The sequence below is a fragment of the Neovison vison genome, chromosome 3, assembly GCF_020171115.1.
Source record: "Neovison vison isolate M4711 chromosome 3, ASM_NN_V1, whole genome shotgun sequence".
Lineage (NCBI taxonomy): Eukaryota > Metazoa > Chordata > Mammalia > Carnivora > Mustelidae > Neogale > Neogale vison.
The window spans coordinates 62528459-62543481 of record NC_058093.1 but is presented as its reverse complement, the minus strand read 5'-3'; the positions used below and the strand labels follow the sequence as shown (position 1 = coordinate 62543481).

Here is a 15023-nt window from a genome sequence, read left to right as displayed (position 1 = left end):
ATTATCACAAGTAGCATTATGTCACCAAGACAAACCAATTTCCTTCACGGAAATGTAAAACAACATGTTTGCTCTAAGATATTTCCATCAATGTCAGTGACATACAAGGGAAGTCTCAACAGTCTGCCCTGTCACTTACTTACAGAAAAGGGGAAGGGAAAGTGCTCATTCCCACTCAAATTGAATTCTCTGTCCACTATTTCTTTCGCTCATTGAATTTATTCATAAAACTTGTCAATGACACTATATTACAGCCAAGAGATACTAGCACTTTCACTAGAAACCAACTGAAAAGGAAAAAAAAAAAAAGACAAGAAATGAAATGCCAATTGCCATTTCACCAAAAGACTCATTTCATTTCTAAGAGGAGCTGGCACAAAAGCTAAACCAATATCTCTCTCTTGGTGATTTGGGTCCAACTTAGTATTCAGTGATATAACAGACCCACCAGAGAGCAGCAGCATCAGTCTCACAGAAAGGTAGACCCTAAGGTTCTATAATAAAGTCCTCTGCCAATAGCTGACATGTGGATTCTTCTCTAGTTACTCTCACTGGGCCTCAATCTCCACATCTGTAAAAATAAGAAATAGTCTAGATGTTCTCAAAGGTCCTACTAGACCTAACATTCTTTGAATTCAAAATGACGTTGATTCCTTACTGTTGTTTTTATCTTATTCCATTACATTGTGTCGGATCCTCTCAAAAGAAATTAAAATGGGTTTCCTTCCTTCACTTGCCCAATTTTATGAAATACCAGTAAGCTTTATATTGATGATTAAGCTAAGAATCTCACAATAACAGGAAACCATCCATAGGTCACATTTTCCACCCATTCTTTCTTACCCTCCTCCCTACTGTTCATCTCAAGTCATGGTTCTGATCACGCATTCAATTACAAGTTGTCCAATGATGCACACCATCCCCTTCATCAGCAAACATTTCCCTCAAAACCCTCGAAGATTCACTAAGAAGAGTATATTAGCAACAGTGCTCAAGACAGTTAATGAAACTTTTGAAGCTACTTTCATCATCAGCCTGACTTCTCCTGGAGCCTTCTCCTCCACAGACTTTCACAATGGGGATGAATGAGAAAACTGGTGAACAGATGTCCAAATAGTTTATTTTATCCAAATAAAACCACTCTCCCCTCAAACTTTTCCCTTTCTGGGGTGCTCAGGTGCTCATAACAAGTGCCTGACCTATAATTTTTCAAACTCCTCAAAGCCACCAGAACATCACTTTCATCTGGACAGCATCTTGAGCCACAACTGGAAGATCTGATGGTGTTTAAATGAACATTATAGGTACTTCGTGAACTCACAAGCTATAGAAATCAATAGATGTCTTGCATAGAGTGTCCTACAATTGATTTTTCCAGGAGAGAGTCAATTTGTAACTTTAGGAGAGACATAGACACCAGGCAGGTTGAAAGCATACTGAAGGTTTAAAAACAACAACACATGCATGTGGAAATTGCTGCCCGGGTGAGGTGGTATCTCAAAGAAAGAGAGTCGAGACTGATGATGTTTTTCAGGAGTGGCTAAAGGGAAAAAGTAAAAAAAATTCCAGGAAGCTCCTGCAGTGTTCTGGGGCTTAGAGAAGGAAAATTTTCCAAGGTACACATACAGGGTATTCAATAGCATTCTTGAGGGTCTTGAATTTAAATATAGAGTAAGGATAAAGATGGCCAGTAGATTTGTCCTCTCTGGCTTTTAAAAACTGTCTGAAATTTGTAAAAATAATGTATTGCCTACTTGAAATTTGCTAAGACATTAGATCTCAAGTGTTCACCATTAACAACGAAAACTAACTACGTGAGGTAATGGAAATATTAATTAGCTTGATGGTGCTGATTATTTCACAATGCATACATGCATACATGTAACATAGTACATAATACATACATATAACATTTCACAATGCATACATGTAACAGTATCATATTATACACCTTAAATATGTACCGTGTTTATTGTCGAGGAAGGTAACTATTACAAAAAAGGAAAAAATTATCTAATTTTAATCAAATCACTCAATAAAGAAGTCTAAGCATCATTCAATGCTTAGTACTCTTCAGCACTCTGGGTGACAGCAAGGTGTGTGCCCTCCACAGGGCGACAGTCGCTCAGAGGAAGGAGGTGAAAGGTTTATTTACAGATAAATCTCAAACAAGCCTACCCCCAGACCCACTGACTCACAATAACCTTTCTGGGTAACTAGGGAATCCCATTCTCAAAAGAGCTCTTGCTTTCTCCCTTCTCCCAAGTGTTCCTTTATCTCCTCCTCACTTTTTATACTTCCCACAAGTTCATAGAAGTATGAGTTTAGAGATAAATGATACAAAGGCTAAAGAGTCCTATAAAATTATACCTATTTTTATTCTAAATGCTTCTAACAGGGATGAGGGAGAATTCATGACTATCAAACAAACTTTCAAATTCTTGGAAGTGGAGGATAGATTATTAAAGATGGAGTTTCAGGGGTCATAGAGTCCTGATGAATGAACATCAGTGTGAATTTGAAAAGGTTATGTTATTAAGTTTGGTAAAAATCCCCAAACATAAATGTCTCAGAAGAATAATATAGAAAAAACTATTATGAAAAAAAAAAAAACAAACATAAAACCTCTCTTTTCTGTTGGATAATTTGTACTTTTACTTCTGGAATGGAGATTTAAAAGGAAGTTGATATCCATCATCTTCTGGGACTTTATTTGACCTTGTTCAGTTTTGCTTTGGATGATTAACTTCTAAAACTAATTTAGAGATCCCTCTTTCCTTAATGACTGGGATTGAATGGACACAGGGATGTTGGAAATTTTCACGTATTCCAAAATCAGTTACATGTGTATTAGTTACAAAGAAGGCAGGTTGGAAGTCTAGAATTTTAAGTTAGAACCTACTACCATACTAAGGCAAATATTGTTGTTCATATTAACTGCTTAGGAAGGTATATATGTGCAGAAAGTGGCACTTACTATAGGGCATGAACCTGGCCTCAAGTCTGAAGTTTACCAGTGTTCAAATAGTGATAGAAGCTGAGGGATTTCAAGGCTTTGATTTCGTAGCAGCATTCTTCTAAAAGCAAACATCAGGGGCGCCTGGGTGGCTCAGTGGGCTAAAGCCTTTGCCTTCAGCTCAGGTCATGATCTCAGGGTCCCGGGATGGAGCCCCACATCAGGCTGTCTGCTCTGCAGGGAGCCTGCTTCCTCCTCTCTCTCTGCCTGCCTCTCTGCCTACTTGTGATTTCTTTCTGTCAAATAAATAAATAGAATCTTTAAAAGAAAATTAAAAAATAAAAACAAACATCATTTTCTCCCCTAGGAAATAAATGTTTTAGACTGAGTGCTATTAATTCCATAACTCATCATCCAGTATTATTAGAAGTTCAAAAAAGCTCAACTGATCAGATTTCAAAAAGATGGATTTCAGAAAGCTGAAGATGCAGAGGAAATAATTTTCAATTGCTTGTCTTAAATTGGACTCATTTCTGCCTCTCAGAATCACTCCATAGAGATGAACAGAAGAATGCTACTGAGATTTTTTAATTAACCAAAATGATATCACATTTTACAAATAAGTCTGATAGGACAAAAAACTTGGAGCAGATATTAGGCAGTGGATAAAGAGAGGAACTCCAGGAACCAACTGTCCAACACGATTTAGAGTACAGCCTGAAACAGAGCTTCAGATACTCACCAGTGAAAAGATTACAAGTGGACGGGTTGACACTATCAACACTGTCAGCACCGTCACAGCTAAAAACTTCATCATCTGATTCCCACACAGAGGAGCGGGGTGAGGAGCTGCCAATTTCTTCAAACTTCCCCTTTAAAATTCCTCTCATAGCTGCAATGCTGTCACATGTACCTGTAACGGGAAGGGGAACAACAGAGCCCTGAGACGTTTGACCACGGCAGAGTCCAAGTCTTCAAATCGTTTTCTGAGGCTGTAATTTTTTGAACTACATCCACCCCATGATCGGATCTGTGCAGAAATTATTCCTCCCATCATGTTTGAGAGCGTTGAAAACAATCCTACCCTGATTCGTTGTTATTTGCGTTCTCGTTTCTGACAATGGCATTTTATAAGAAAAAGTCCAAATTAAGAAGGTAGATTCAGGGCACTGCATAAGGAGGTAGGGTTCACTGTTTTGAAACGTCAAAACAGGAGTCCATTGCACTTATTTGATTTGTTCTAGCAAATCGTGTACTGTCATTGACAGAGCTAGAGTTCAGAACAAAATAGATCACTCACTTGCATGCTGTCATACCCAGAGCATACTGATTAGGGCATGTCTATCTTGCTTGGGTTTTCTTTTTTCTCGGGTACAAAGGCATCTACTTTCCTGGGGCTCTTTGTCCGTCAAAAATCAAATTGGTTGCTAGGAATGGCTGGCTATACCTGCAGAATTTAGATGCCTTATCATGTTTCTAGTCAATTCAGCAGAGCTGCAGGGAGTACCTGAGTCCTATGCCAAGGAGGTTTGGCTGAATAGATTTTAGGCAGAGTGAACCACAGTCCCTAAATCTTTTACTGGATAAAATATTAATTTGAGACTGCTCCCTCTCTGAAACAGCATGGTCAGTGAAAGCCAGTCAGAGGTAGCCTGATGTATTTAAAAATTTTGTTAATGTCAATTTAGATGAATCATTAAACCTCCAAGAGTAATAATTTCTTCATAGCTACAGAGTAACTGTTAAGATGATCAGCAGTTCCTTTGGTGACAGATAACCTCGATGAGTAAAGAGGGTCAGATGTAATAAAATCATGAAGCCATTTCAGTCTTCTTTTTTGTCTACTGTTACTTGTAATGAAGGTATCAAGAAATATTCCTCTACCCTACTGAGACAAGAAAATTAAAGGGGAACCATGAAAAACTGGGTTTTTTTTTTTTTTTTTTGCTCCTTTTCCTGTTTCTATTCTTATTAGGACCTAACCCTCCATGTTACACATGCCTCATAGAACAGATAATGTATGTACTCCTTTACAAGGCCAAAGAGTTAATGACTTCTTTGGAGTCTTCCAGTGCAGTAGAAAACATCTAATGAGGGGCCGGGCAGGGTTCTCCAAGACAACTAACTCACCAAGATCCCTGGCTCTAGGTCATAAGTGACTCTTGGAGTCACTTTTAAACCATTTTCTTTGTTCCTTTGATGCCTGAGAAGACATGTGCTCTAGACCACCATTCCCAATAAAAACCCCAGGCCCCAAGCAAAGGCGAGATTCATTCTCCTTTCTTGCTGAGTCTCCCAGATGCTCTGCCTGTATGCGCCCTCTCTCTCCATAAACTCTGCTCTCCTTTCCTCCTGATGCACATTTGATCTCTATCCTGTAAGCCAAGGACCGTCTTGGCTAGTCCTGCAGGACCCCTTTGGGTCCTCAGTCCCCACCAGCTCACATCACTCTGATAGCACAGGCACAATAATAAATGGCCTCCCAACCAAGGAGAGAGTGGGTAGTAAGTAGCATGAATTGTGGTGAAGTCGGGATGCACAGCCAGGCCGAAGGGGGAAGCGGCTACTCAGGTCCAGTCATTTCAGCCACGCGCCTTCCCCGCTGAAGCTGCTCTAATACTTGGCCAGTGCCCCATTCACTTTCAGAAGCAGTCCTTACTTTTTACATTTTACACTCCCCATCCCCCTTTCCCTTATTAATCTTGTTTATAAAATTAGAAGAGCAATTTTTAGATTACATTTAAAGCCTAACTCGTAATGGCTCAGGAAGAATGACAAAGAACGGTTCAGGTAGGTGATGCCAAAGCGCTTACAGACTAAAAAATCAAAACGTTCCCTTCTCCAGTCACCCGGCACAATACCAGAAATGCCTTTGCTAGAAAATATCAGCTGGAGGAACAAACTGATTTTACAAAAGACATTCCACGACATATGCTACCAAGGAAAGGTAACATCTAAAGCCCTTTTATCTCAGCATGGTAGGCCTATCTATGTCTTTTGGTAACACAAGACAAGTCTAACTAGAATAACTTTGGTAAAAATGTAGCAACCTTGGGACTGGCTACCCTCCTAGGGCCTCCCACTGACCTCACAGTCTCCTATTGCAGTAGCGGCATCTCAGTAGATGCTTCTATAACGAACTAGTGACTATCTTACCATTCAATGATAAAGTAAGAGCATAGGAAAAAAAATTCCTTTCTCCAATGGTGCTGATTTACTAGCTACAGATAACTAAAATAAATAATAATAAAAAGTCAAACAAGTACTAACAAACAGATAAATAGATAATATGTCATATGGCAATCAGGTTTATGGAGAAAAATAAGCATTTAAGAGGTATAGAGACTACAAGTTTGGCTGATAGAGAATATTCCATTTCTTTTAAAAGATTTTGTTTATTTATCTGACAGAGAGAGAGATACACAGTGAGAGAGGGAACACAAACACAGGGAGTGGGAGAGGGAGAAACTAGCTTCTCGCTGAGCACGGAACCTGACACAGGACCCCATCCTAGGACCCTGGGATCATGGCCTGAGCTGAAGGCAGACACTTAATGACTGAGCCACCCAGGTGCCCCAGAACATTCCATTTTTAGTTGACTGGAGAGCTAATGTCACAGTGAGGAAGGATATCATGAAGATAGGGAGGAGGTAAGGGGGCCAGCAATTTTGACATCTGGGGGGAAAGCATTTCAAGTCTAAAAAAAAAAAAATGATATGTGCCAAGGTCTTAGGGTAGGCATAGTGGGCAATTAGGGTAAACAGGAATGGGGGCTAGATTGTGTAGCCTGTGGGAGGACTTCCGCCATCACTCTACATGAGATGGAAGCCACCACGGGTCTTAAGTCATAGAGTGACAAGATCTGACTTATATTTTTAAAGGTGTGCCCATTAGCCTATTATTTCACAAGAAAACACAAGGCCAATGGTAAAGTGATGACAGATTTCAAGTGAAAAGGGAAAGGTCTAGAATTAAGGAACATACTAAGGGAGGACTTAGTGACTCAGATCAAGAGTTAGAGTCAGAAAACCTGAGTAGTCAGAGGACAGGAGAGGTCATAATTTCTTTTGGGGTAGAACAATTTAGAAAGAGTTTAGAAGGGGAAGGGAACCAAAGTACTTCCCAAAGCAATATGATTACTTAATTTTACCAAGGACCACCTCTGTCTCTAGATTACTGATTACTTCATGACAGTGAAGTCCATCTTATCTGCCAGGTTTCAAATAGAACCAATTCAGATACATGGGTACCACTTTGTGATGTTGCTTTGGTGAATAAAATTAACCATAAAGGGGCGCCTGGGTGGATCAGTGATTTGGGCCTCTGCCTTCGGCTTAGGTCATGATCTCAGGGTCCTGGGATCGAGCCCCACATTGGGCTCTCTGCTTGGCAGAGAGCCTGCTTCCCCCTCTCTCTCTCTGCCTGCCTCTCTGCCTACTTGTGATCTCTGTCAAATAAATAAATAAAATATTTTTAAAAATTAACCATAAAAAAGTAAGCTTTCCTTTATCATTCTACAGGAATATTTCTTTTAGTATGGCAGAAAAGAGAGAATAAATGGACAATGGTTATTATACATGAGAAAACAGAGACAAAGAGTTAACTATTTTAATCACCACCCTTTCTAAAGTTACTTTTCCAAGATTTTTAAAAAGTCAGATATACAACCACCACCTGCTGCTGCAGGAATTATAAGACTCTGGATCTGTTTAAAAGTCAATCTCCAGGGGCGCCTGGGTGGCTCAGGGGGTTAAAGCCTCTGCCTTCAGCTCAGGTCATGATCCCAGGGTGCTGGGATCAAGCTCCGCATTGGGCTCTCTGCTCAGCAGGGAGTCAGCTTCCTCCTCTCTCTCTGCCTGCCTCTCTGCCTACTTGTGATTTCTGTCTGTCAAATAAATAAATAAAATATTTTTTTTAAAAAAAAGTCAATCTCCAGCTTAAAAAGTCACACAGTAGCCTAATACAACTGCTCATTTTTTTGGCTGAGTGACTATCTTATCTTCAGGTAACTTACAGAGGTTTTAGAAGAATTACAGAAAAGATCCTAAAAACTCAAAGCTGTTGATAGATTTTTTAAAAAATGTTGATAAAACTTAAGTTTGTTAGTTCTAGGAAACTATTTGGAAATTTTTCCTTAGCTGATATGAAATCAATATGAATAATTTATGTGGATTTGCTCATATTTATGCTTTTAGGTCCTCGTGGCCCTGAAGAATCTTGGGCAAAGTCATTGAAGAGAGATGAGACTGTAGAACTCGACAGCGGAGGAAGCACAAAGAAACGAAGTGTAGAGGGAAAAAATGTCCTAAAGCATAACAAACACTTGTTGAAAGAGAAATTTCATCCTACAGATTGTGTCTGCCAATCTGATCCCACTGGAGTGTGCTTTGGTTGTAGGACTAAAACTGAAATACTACAATTATTTCCATGGCAACAGACATGAGATCAGCAGGAAAAGCTAAATTGTGACTTTAAGATGCTCCCCCATTCAGATTTCTGCAGGAAAAAGTGGGAAGGAAGATCAAAGAAAAGTTATGAATGTCCTTGGATGAGTTTTCCCATCCACAGTCAAGTGGAAGCAGTCCTAAATAATACTAAGTCACCCCTAGGACACAGAATACTGTTTTGAGAGTATGTGGCCAGAAGAAAATGTTAGCAAACAGCAAAGTACAGATGGCTTTATTTAAATCTGCAAGCATCAAAAAGATCATGCTATTTTTTGTATATTTGTTAGTAATCAAAGTCTTATAATTCTACTTTAGGATCCCCAAAAAGGTATGCATTTCTGAGGTCAAAAAAAGTAAGGTTTTCTTAAGCTGGTTGGCTTTTTTCTTCCTTCCTTCCATCCTCTGGGTTTTCTTGGCCTACTTAATGGAAACACTATCTTATTACTGATCCTATGCCCAATAATTCCTTTTTAGAAGCATATAAAACACAATTTTCTTAACACTGCTTCTAATATGAAAAAATTACAACTTGTTTATCTGTCAAATAGAATAGTCAGATTTTGAATTAAAATATTTGAAACAGTTTAATACTTTAATACAAACCCAGACCCTGAAAGGCAAGATATTATTAGCATTTAAGAGAAGAAACCTGTATGCCCTTAATTTTTATGCTCAATTGATGTTGTAAGGAGAAGTAACTGAGTGAAGACAGATTGCTAAGAGAATTTAAAGATAAAAATATATTGCATTTTGAGGTTAGAACTACTATGAATGTTGGGTACATTGACCTTTCTACAAATGGAATTTTTTTTTTAAAATAATAGCTTAGAGTTTATGTGGATCTCCCCTACAGACTTAAATATTTGTTGCTATTAGGCAAGCTTTACAGAACAAAATACCCAATGGTTGATTTTTTGATTGGATAACGAATACCAATGAGCACTAATATTTTAGTAGTAAAACTCCACAATCACAGAAATGTATTTTTATGTTCTTTTTATTTCCTCTGCAACTTCCTATAGAGCTAGAGTACAACTGTAGGCTTGGGTTGATTAGTGAGTTTAATTGACAAATACTAGAACAAGAGTGGAATAGGTTGCTGGGGCTAGAGATGGAGACATAATAAAGGTGAAAAAAATGAATGGAAGGTCCTGGGAATATGGAGGGAAAGTAGGGCAAAGGACAAGAGTCTGAGAAGGATAGAAGGCAATCCGCAAAAGAGAAATGGACAATTAAGTGACTTGAGAGATCCGGGCATTGATTCTTATCAAGGATTTAACTGTAGAGAGCAAGAGGTAGTAGAAACTACCATGGGCTGTAGAGTCTGGAGAAATGCTAGTTCCAAAGATTATGGAGCCATTCGTTGGGTTAATAGGGAACTGGGAAGAATTTCTTTAATCTGAATTTGTGGTGATAATCTTGATCTCCAATTAAAAACACATCTGTTACTTTGAAATTGAACATCTGAGAGGCCAGCACTGGAAAAAGCTTAGGAGAAAAAAGCAGTCTGTGTTGCTACTGTCACCACTAAATTGCCTTCAGGTACAGTAAAGCAGTGACACTTACTGCAGAAGATTTAAACGAGGCTAATCATTAACATTTCCAAAAGCTATCTTAAAAAAGAGAGTCCCAGGAACCATTAGGAATCATGGATGATGAAAAGACGGAAGCCAGTTGCTTAAAAATTTGGTTTCACCATTTTGTAAATAGGAGTTTTTCAGCAAGTCACTGAATTTCTCTGAGCCGACGTTTTCTCACCTGTGAAGCAGGGCTAACGGCTGTGGTATAGTGGTAGAATGTGGTAAAATGAGCACTACAGTGCTCTCCTCAAAACCGTTCACGTCTACCTCCTCCATTGGTATGTTTTATTACGTATTGCAGAATCTTGCATTATAGCTGAAACAAAACAGAAACCATTCTCTAAAATCTTGACTGAGACCGTAATTTAGCCACTTTAATATAAAACAGGGCTATACAGTAGGAATGAGCGACCAAGCCACACTATTTGCATTTCGAGGCATTGAATGTCAACAGCACACCAAAAAAAAAAAAAAAAAAAAAAAGAGAGAGAGAGAGAGAGAGAGAAAGAGAGAGAGAAAGAGAGATGATGCAGTCTTTTTCTGAGGATGCCCATGTTGTTCTTTTCTTTCTTTCTTTCTTTCTTTTTTTTTTAACAACCCATATTGTTCTGATTGATGGACACGGTGAAACAGACATCTGAGTACGTTCTCTTCCTTGTCAAATAACCCTGTCTAGCCAAAAACTTACCTCAAACTTTAGGAAGGATGCTGAGATTCCATAAGAAGTCTCTAGGAACCTAGTACATACAGCTGTCACGTCAGGGTCTGTTTCCTCCCTTGTCAAGGGAACTTGCTTTGCTAAAAGGCCACCTAACATTCTAGGGAAAAGCATGAGTTGATTAATATTGCTTATGCAATTTTAACCTATAATTTCTCCACTTCTGTCATGAGTTTCCTTCTCATTCAATATTTTTCAAAAACTATACGTTTGTTTTATTTGATTTATACTTTCGTGCTTAAGGCTACATAACATTTCGTTGAATAGTGATGCTATAATATTTAACTAAAACTCTAAATGGAGATGTTTAGTTTCTCTTTAACTGTTTATTATTATAAATCAAGTATAATTAACTTTTCTTTTGCATACCTTTGTATATACGTCTGATTATATCTTTAGAATAAAGCCCTAGAAGTGGAAGTACTGGACATTCAATATACATTGTCAAGTTACCTGGCAGAAGGATTCTACCAATTTGTTTATTTTATCGTGCATAGTTATATCATTTTACCATACCCTTGCCATGACTATGACAATACTATTTTTTTAAAATATCTGTGAGTTTTGGGGTGCCTGAGTAGCTCAGTTGGTTAAGCATCTGATTCTTGGTTTCAGCTTGGGTCCTGATATCATGGGTCATGGAACTGAGCCCTATGTCGGGTTCCAGCTCCATGTTAGGCTCTGCACTCCGTGGAAGTCTGCTTGGATATTCTCTCCCTCTGCCCCTTCCCCTGCTCATGCTCTCCCTTTCTCTCTAATAAATAAATATTTTAAAAAAATTAAAATAAAATAAAATATCTGTGAGTATTTCAGATACTCCATAAGAACATGGGCTATACACATATAGTATTTACTATATGCCAGCACTGTTCTAGCATCTCACATATATATTAGACTGGGTTCTAAAATGACATCCCTATCTCCTAGTGTGCATGCCTTGTATACCTCTAGGATTGCAAATATGGTGAGATATCAGTCCTGTAATTATGTTTACATCACAAGGCAAAGGCATTTTGCATACATACTTAGAGTCCTGTATCAGACACCTGATAAGAGACGATCTGGGTGGGCCTGAACTAATCACATGAACACTTCAAATCTAGAGGTAAGAAATTAAGGGTGAGATTATGGATTTAAAGTAAGATTCTCTGTAGCTGCCTTTGCAGAGGAAAGAGGTGCTATGACATGGCCCGTGTGCAGACTCCAGGAGCTCTGAGAGCAGCTCCAGCCCAGCAAGCAGGATACAGGGGCCCCAGTCTACAACCACAAGGAACTGAATTCTGATAAAAAGATGAGCTGGGAGGTAGATTTTTCCTCCCCAGAATTACCAGACAAGAACTCAGCCAAACGGACACCTTGGTCTCCACCTTGTGAGATCCTGACCAAGGAACTTAGCCACCTAGTGCAGGACTTCTGACTTATATGTTAATAAATGGGCATTAAGTTGCTAAATTTGTGGTAATTTTGTTACATAGTAATAAAAAACTAGTATATCATCATCTCATTTAAACTTCAATGTGCATATATGAAGTAGGCATTATTAATGACATTTTCCAAAGAAAAAACAAAGCATAGAGAAAGGTGACTAGGCAAAGGTCATAGAGTTAATTAGTCTTCGAATCCAAGCATTTTGGCACTTGGAATCATACTTTCAATCACCACTCTTTCTTGACTACTGATGGTATCTTACTGCTCAAAATTGGTTTTCTCTGTGAGTTAGAACTATTTTTGTGAGTTAGAACTATTTTTTCCCATGTGCATTCTTTCCATCCTTATTGGGTTTCTGTGTGTTTGTATTGTGTGCATTTATCTAAGTTACTTAACATATTTTTTCTCAATAAAAGATATTTTAAGTTTGTGTTTAGAGACATTTTATTATAGCTATTAGGAACACTCTCTGGCTTGGGATTTTTTATATTTTTACATTACGTTTATAGAAGAAATAGGTCATAAACACTTTTACATCCAAGTGCCTCTTTAGAATTTAAATTGAATTCATTGGGATTCCTTCATACTGTCCATTATGTTCTATTTTTTTCTTAATTAATAAATTGCTTTTCTTCTAAATAAATAGATCATAATAATGTGGCTGAGTCCTTACTTCGTACCAGAAACTAAATTCTGTGAATGTGCTATCTCATTTGCACTTATAATTGATTCTGAAATGAGTATTATTGTTGCCTTATTATCATTGGGCAACATGAAGCTTAGAATATATGTTACTTATGTATTTTGGACATAAGGTTCCTTTGTGACAGCAAATATTTTAAAACACAAGTGCACATGCCACTTTGTAGAAATTTAAAAACAAACCATGGGGGAGAAAGAATTTAAATTTGAATATATTACTCTTATGAAGAATATGCAATTCATGGAGTAATTTTGGAAATGTTTTTATTTTGGAAACATGGGAACTATTTTCATATTGAAAAAATTATTAAAACATATTTCGACCTTGGAGTTAGAGATTCTTTGGGAAATTATAGGTATACATCTGTCTTAAAAACGATTAATGTAGCAAATACAAAATTTGATCTATAAAATTTTAATGAATGAAGTTTTGTGTTAGAAAGGGAGTCTACAGGGGCACCTGGGTGGCTCAGTGAGTTAAGCCTCTGCCTTCGGCTCAGGTCATGATCAGGTCATGATCTCAGGGTCCTGGGATCAAGCTCCACATCGGGCTCTCTGCTCAGCAGGGAGCCTGCTTCTTCCTCTCTCTGCCTGCCTCTCTGCCTCCTTGTAATCTCTCTCTGTCAAATAAATAAATAAAATATTAAAAAAAAAAGGGAGTCTATGATCAAATAAGTCTTGAAAATTCATAATACTATATACCCTTTTTGAAGAATATCACTGGCATTAGCCTAATAAAGGCTATACAGAAGTTGGTATTGTTTAAATTTGGTCAAGATTCTTACAAACTTATTTAAGCATAGAAATTTTTTTTTAAAGATTTTATTTCTTTATTTGACAGAGAGAGAAAGTGAGAGAGGGAACACAAGAAGGAGGAGTGGGAGAGGGAGAAGCAAGCTTCATGCTGAGCAGGGAGCCTGGTGCAGGGCTTGATTCCAGGACACTGGAATCATGACTGGAGCTGAAGGCAGATACTTAACCAGTGAGCCACCCAGGCACCTTATAAGCATAGAATATTTTTTTCATGGAATATTCAATAACATTTCTCAGAACTTTGAAAAATGCTTTGCCAGTTTATTATTTTGAAAGTCTTACCACTGTTATCCATTAATGATTCTAGGATTTATTTTCACCATTATGAAAACATGGAAAAATACTATCTCATACAATACTAACTTAATTAGCCTGATGCCCAATGATCTAATTGCAGTTAATGTGCCAATCAAGAATTTTATGGGAGGAGGAGCAAGATGGGGGAGAAGTAGGAGACGTAAACATCATTGGGTCCCAGGAGTTCAGCTAGTTATTTATCAAACCATTCTGAGCACCTACAAACTCAACAGGAGATCAAAGGGAAAAACAGCAATTCTAGGAACAGAAAAGCAAACAATTTCTGGAAGGTAAGACATGCAAAGAAGTAAATCTGAAGTGATATATGGGAAGACAGACCACAGGGGGAGGGGCTGGCTCCTGGCAAGATGTAGAGCAGCAGAGCACAAATTCCAAACTTTTAGAAGTCTGCTCCACTGAGGGATGTCGCTCCATAGGATAAGCGGAGGGTGGAGCCCTTGCAGGGACAGTGTAATCTTAGGTCCCATGGGATCACAGAAAGACTGAGGGTACCTGAGTGTGGCAGAGTTGCCAGGTATCAGAGCAGAGAAGCCGGCTACAGAGATGGAGCCAAGGAGTGAGCTCTCAGCTCAGGATTACCTTAAACTGTGATCTGTGGCACAGTTGGGCCAATGCTCTTTGAGCAGAGACACCACAAACTGTAGATACTAGGAGACCCCCTCCTTCCTTCTCTGGGAGGAGCGGTGCAGGAGCATGCTGCAAGAATCTGCTAGGTTTGGAGACTCCAAAGGGGGCCATGTGCCAGAGATAGAAACACCCAGTCACAGGCCGGATGAGCTCAGAGCGCAGCTGGAGACCAGGGAGACAGGAGAGATTGACTGCTTTTCTCTGAGGGCACTCTGAGGAGTAGGGTCCCAAGTTCTCAGCTCCTCCCGGCCAGAGATTGGGAGACCACCATTTACTTTCCTGTCCTCCAAAGCTATATGAAAAGCATTCAGGAACAAAAGCTCCCAAAAGCAAAGCCGAGCAGATTACTTAGTCTGGCCCCTGGCAAGGACAGTACAATTCTGCCTCTGGCAAAGACATTTGAGAATCACTGCAACAGTCCCCTCCCACAGAAG

At 38.8% G+C, this 15023-nt stretch overlaps 1 protein-coding gene across 2 annotated transcripts in view; it reads right to left on the bottom strand.

Annotated features, from left to right (window-relative positions):
* CSRNP3 (cysteine and serine rich nuclear protein 3) overlaps window positions 1–15023 on the bottom strand; it is a 208670-nt gene that overhangs the window by 178484 nt on the left and 15163 nt on the right. Inside the window, exons 2-3 of one of the 2 annotated variants that reach the window (XM_044242248.1) lie at window positions 10162–10299; window positions 3699–3869 (exon numbers count right to left, since the gene is read on the bottom strand). The gene's annotated coding sequence lies outside the window, so the exon portion shown is untranslated. The remainder of the gene's footprint in view (window positions 1–3698; window positions 3870–10161; window positions 10300–15023) is intronic. The other variant, XM_044242249.1, reaches the window with a different exon arrangement.